The sequence below is a fragment of the Oncorhynchus clarkii genome, chromosome 32, assembly GCF_045791955.1.
Source record: "Oncorhynchus clarkii lewisi isolate Uvic-CL-2024 chromosome 32, UVic_Ocla_1.0, whole genome shotgun sequence".
In the NCBI taxonomy this organism is placed as follows: domain Eukaryota; kingdom Metazoa; phylum Chordata; class Actinopteri; order Salmoniformes; family Salmonidae; genus Oncorhynchus; species Oncorhynchus clarkii.
In genome coordinates this window covers 13,130,308-13,136,081 of record NC_092178.1, presented here as the reverse complement: position 1 = coordinate 13,136,081, position 5,774 = coordinate 13,130,308, and the positions used below count along the sequence as shown (strand labels likewise).

At 45.9% G+C, this 5,774-nt stretch overlaps 1 protein-coding gene across 4 annotated transcripts in view; it reads right to left on the bottom strand.

Annotated features, from left to right (window-relative positions):
* The window catches only part of LOC139392412 (collagen alpha-1(XVI) chain-like), a 161,143-nt gene extending 157,046 nt beyond the window's left edge, over positions 1 to 4,097 (bottom strand). For 2 of the 4 annotated variants that reach the window (XM_071140386.1, XM_071140388.1), the window contains exon 1: positions 3,953 to 4,097. The gene's annotated coding sequence lies outside the window, so the exon portion shown is untranslated. The remainder of the gene's footprint in view (positions 1 to 3,952) is intronic. The other 2 variants (XM_071140385.1, XM_071140387.1) reach the window with 2 other exon arrangements.
* Between the last annotated feature and the right edge of the window lie 1,677 nt (positions 4,098 to 5,774).

Genomic DNA, 5,774 nt, shown 5'->3' with positions numbered 1-5,774 from the left:
ATCAAGTAGATGCTTTTTCCACTTGAAACCGGCAGGTTCACTAAACCTTATTCATGGTTTCCTCGAGCGTAAAAGTGGTGGAATTGTTAGGGAATTAAGTCAAGGTCAGAATACGTCGTATCTGTAGACACACTTTCATTTATTCAATCTCCCCCAAACTAACAGCGGGCGAGTAGCATGCGAGTCTCATGCTTTCAATTCAAGGTCAGAATACGCTTAGAGAGAAAAGTGCATTTATAAGGGAATTACGTTCCATTTACGCGCGCTTAAATCGGGTCGGAATTCCCCCCTTAGTGACAGCCCAATCACAGGACTTTACCCTCTCAGATGCTGAGCAGTGCATTTGGTGCTGTGCTATGAAAACAACCTCAAAACCATTTTGTAGGGTCAGAGCCCTGAGCAATAAGAACACACACACAACCAGCTGCTTCCCCAACCCACACACAAACACAAATAGGCTAAGCATGCATGTATTTCAGACCTGTTGCAACACGGGACATGGAATGAAGACAGTAACCGTCTTCAGGCTACAACAGTCCCTCCAAATATCCACTGACCCAGGTTAAGCACAGACTTGAACAAATCTAATGGAGACAATATTCAAAGTCTGTCTCATTTAATAAATAATATGTTATTCAGCAGACACTTTTGTCCATAGCGATTTACAGTCGTTATTTATTGATGGTTGCGGGAATCAAACCCGCGACCCTGGCGTTACAAGTGAAATGCTCTACCAAATTAGCTACAAAGGACGACAGAGATAAATCCTTACTCTATCTCCACTGGGCTGCGTTCAGAAAGTGTTCATGAGTGATCGTTATGTGAAGCCAAAGCAGTTCCAGTTCCCATCAGTTCTGTCAAATAACACCTGGGATTGATGATTGCTCTGTAAAGGTCACAAGTGTTAGTTTAAATTGCACATAGAAGTGCATAGATACTGGAAACAATTGTTTTGACAATCGTGCAGACTTTTTTCACAGCCTCACGAACATGGACGGGTCTTAGAATGAAACCTTGTTCACTGAGAATCACTGAAACTCCTTTTCCGTAGGGAATATTGATTGGTCATATTTTTGTTTAATGTACTCTTTATTTAAATAGGCAAGTCAGTTAAGAACAAATTAATATTTACAATGACGGCCACCAAAAGGCAAAAGGCCTCCTGCGGGGATTGGGGTTGGGATTTAAAATAATAATTAATAGAAATAAAAAAATAGGATAAAACACACATCACGACAAGAGAGACAACACAACACTAGATAAAGACTAACCTAAGACAACGACATAGCATGGCAGAAACACTTGACAACACAGCATGGTAGCAACACAACATGACAACAACATGGTAGCAACACAACATGGCAGCAGCATGGTAGCAAAACAACATGGCAGCAGCACAACATGACAACAACATGGTAGCAACACAACATGACAACAACATGGTAGCAACACAACATGGCAGCAGCATGGTAGCAACACAACATGACAACAACATGGTAGCAACACAACATGGCAGCAGCACAAAACAGGATACAAACATTATTGGGCACAGACAACAGCACAACGGGCAAGAAGGTAGAAACAACAATACATCAAGCAAAGCAGCCACAATTGTCACCAATTGTGTCCATGATTGAGTCGTTGAATGCAGAGATTGAGATAAAACTGTCCAGTTTGAGTGTTTGTTGCAGCTTGTTCCAGTCACTAGCTGCAGCGAACTGAAAAGTTTGGGCAAGGAGCTTCTCCTGACCATGTGGCCTGACCATGTGGCCAGACCATGGACCTTTAAGCTATAGGCCCAAAGTTGTTTTTCTGAACAGGTGTATGGGGGAAAAAAACTGCCCTATTTACAAGACCTTTGGATGGTAGACCTTTGTGATAGCCTTCAACCAGGACCGGCCCCAGTAATAAGTGACACAAGGGGTTACTTAGGGCCCCCGGCCAAAATGTGTAGAATTGCAGGACATTAGCTTAAAACTGCAAAAATGTCTCTCCGCCCTGTGGCAAAAATGTCTCTCCACCCTGTGGCAATAATGTCTCTTCACCCTGTGGCAATAATGTCTCTCCACCCTGTGGCAATAATGTCTCTCCACCCTGTGGCAAAAATGTCTCTCCACCCTGTGGCAAAAACGTCTCTCCACCCTGTGGCAATAATGTCTCTCCACCCTGTGGCAATAATGTCTCTCCACCCTGTGGCAAAAATGTCTCTCCACCCTGTGGCAAAAACGTCTCTCCACCCTGTGGCAATAATGTCTCTCCACCCTGTGGCAATAATGTCTCTCCACCCTGTGGCAAAAATGTCTCTCTACCCTGTGGCAATAATGTCTCTCCACCCTGTGGCAATAATGTCTCTCCACCCTGTGGTAAAAAATGTCTCTCCACCCTGTGGCAAAAATGTATCTCCACCCTGTGGCAAAAATGTATCTCCACCCTGTGGCAAAAATGTCTCTCCACCCTGTGGCAAAAATGTCTCTTCACCCTGTGGCAATAATGTCTCTCCACCCTGTGGCAATAATGTCTCTCCACCCTGGGGCAAAAATGTCTCTTCACCCTGGGGCAAAAATGTCTCTTCACCCTGTGGCAAAAATGTGTAGGATTGCAGGATATTAGTTATAAAATTGCTCAATCTTCTGCCTGCCCCATGGCGAAATGTGTAGAATTGCAGGAACTCTAAAACGTAATTTCCCCTCTTTGTTGTCAGGGGGGGCACTAAATGTGTATGTGTGTGTGTGTGTGTGTGTGTGTGTGTGTGTGTGTGTGTGTGTGTGTGTGTGTGTGTGTGTGTGTGTGTGTGTGTGTGAGGGGGGGTTCTTATTTCCAACTCATGCGTAAAAAGTAGTAGTTTAGGTTGGCTGACATCACATTTACAAACATTTTCCATGGCACCGCTCAACCTTCAAGAGAAGGGTAGCTTAAATCATCCCCCTTTGAAAAGACCAAAGAAGCACAGCCGACTGAAGCTGGAGATGAATAGTATAGGGTCATGTGAAAAGTATATCGACTGACAGTATTTCCACACGTATCTGTCAATGGTGACACCTGGAAAGCTTCCAAAGTGAGTTAAGTCTGGCAAACATCCAGATAATCGGTGCTCCAACGCAGTGGAAATAACTCATAGTGGGCATTATAGAAATCCATGACAGAAATCTATTCAATTCCATCGCCGTGGAGAGTTGCTCGGTGCTTTGGTTGGTTGGTTGAGCGGTGGGGAATTAGCTTCCCATAGGCGATTGGTGAACGTAGTAGTCCTATCACATTAGTCCTACATAAAAGTTTAACGTTCGAAAACCCCACGTCTTTGAATGCAGATATTTCGTCTCCATTGGGCAAAGGCAGCCACATGAAACTAAAGTTACACACTAATTCACTTCTTCACCAAATCTATCCGCGGATGAAGTTGCAGCTAGAAACTGATCTAAAGTCAATTATATTTTTTCCCTGATTCCCTCACTCATATTGTAAGGCTACGGTATATTGAACATAGTGCAGATTCTAGAACTGCGCCAATGGTAATCATCTATTATACTACGATCATCATCAGGCTCCACTTCTTTTGGAAAACTTCCAAAGATTCCCACTTGGTTTACCACTTCAGGCATAACATGTTAAATTGCGTGTAATTGCTCTCAGCAAGTTCTTCGTTACAAAATCAGCCATTTAAGTTGTAGGCTACTCAATGCGCACATTAGGTAGGCGAATCAATTGATTGGTTGATAAACACCTCGGAGTACTCTGTTTCCAAGTAGATGTTGCTATTCTATTACCTACAGCCCCATAGCCTAATTCAATTTATCAAACAACATAAACAGTTGGCAAACTATCTAAAGTAAAATGCACCACTTGCATTGCAGGCCTATCATTAAATATTGTAGCCTGGGAAAGAAGTGCGCTACTGACAGAAATGACTTGCTTTAGCGCGAATGGAATCGATAAAAGTGTTATCCATACTTACAGCTATTGATAGATCCCCGCAGTTACGACCACATTAATCCAACATGTACGGTATATTCGTGCTGAGGTGGGTAAAATCCTTTTGCTGCTGTCCGGTTTGTAATCCACACCGTTTTTCCCTTTAGGCTTTCTCTGCTGGAACCTTCTTACCAGGGGGGGGGGGGGGGGAGAAGAAGTTACTGCCAGAGTGATCATGTCCAACTTCTTTCCCCTCCCCTCTTTTTGCTGGCAGTTGTTCGAAAAAAGTTTATTTTCTCTCTCTTCTGTCTTTTCTCACTTTCTCTGGGACATCCTCCAGTTTGAACATGTCGTGACATCACCTGGTCCACGGTTGGAAAATGAGCCTCTGGCGAGGCCCTCTCTCCCCCCTCCCTCCCCGTTTCTCCCTCCCTACCTCCCTGTCTCTCCCTCCCTCCCTCCTTCCCCCTCCCTCCCTCCCTGTCCCTCCCTCCCTTCCTGTCTCTCCCTCCCTCCCCATCTCTCACTCCCTCCCTCCCCGTCTCACCCTCCCCATCTCTCCCTTCCTCCCTCCCCGTCTCTCCCTCCCGCCCTCCCTCCCTCCCTCCACGTCTCTCCCTCCCCGTCTCTCCCTCGCTCCCTCCCTCTCTCCACGTCTCTCCCTCCCTCCCTCCCTCCCCCTCCCTCCCTCTCTCCCTTACCTCCCTACTTCTTTTCACCCCCCTCCCTCCCTCCCTCCCCTCTCTCCCTCCACTTACCTGCCTACTTCGTTTCACCCCCTCCCTCCCTCCCTCACTCCTCCTTCTCCCCCCCTTACCTACCTACTTCTTTTCGTCCCCCCGTCCCTCCCTCCCTCTCCTCTCTCCCTCCTCTTAACTACCTACTTATTTTCATCCCTGCCCTCCCCTCTCTCCCTCCCCTTACCAACCTAGTTCTTTTCATCCCCTCCCTCCCTCCCCCCTCCCCTTACCTACCTACTTCTTTTCGTCCCCTCCCTCCCTCCCTCCCTTCTTTTCATCCCCTCCCTCCCCTCCCCCCTTTCCCTACCTACTTCTTTTCATCCCCTCCCTCTCCCTCCCCTCTCCCTCCCTCCCTCCCCTCTTTCTCCCCCCTTCCCTACCTACTTATTTTCCTCCCCTCCCTCCCCTCTCTCCCTCCCCTTACCTACCTACTTATTTTCCTCCCCTCCCTCCCCTCTCTCCCTCCCCTTACCTACCTACTTATTTTCCTCCCCTCCCTCCCCCCTCTCCCTCCCCTTACCTACCTACTTCTTTTCAATAAAGGCTTACAATGTTTGAGGGGGGCTGGAGAACACAATAAAATCGCCCAAGTATGCCAATAATACAGTGCCTTGCGAAAGTATTCGGCCCCCTTGAACTTTGCGACCTTTTGCCACATTTCAGGCTTCAAACATAAAGATATAAAACTGTATTTTTTTGTGAAGAATCAACAACAAGTGGGACACAATCATGAAGTGGAACGACATTTATTGGATATTTCAAACTTTTTTAACAAATCAAAAACGGAAAAATTGTCCGTGCAAAATTATTCAGCCCCCTTAAGTTTAATCCTTTGTAGCGCCACCTTTTGCTGCGATTACAGCTGTAAGTCGCTTGGGGTATGTCTATATCAGTTTTGCACATCGAGAGACTGACATTTTTTCCCATTCCTCCTTGCAAAACAGCTCGAGCTCAGTGAGGTTGGATGGAGAGCATTTGTGAACAGCAGTTTTCAGTTTTTTCCACAGATTCTCAATTGGATTCAGGTATGGACTTTGACTTGGCCATTCTAACACCTGGATATGTTTATTTTTGAACCATTCCATTGTAGATTTTGCTTTATGTTTTGGATCATTGTCTTGTTGG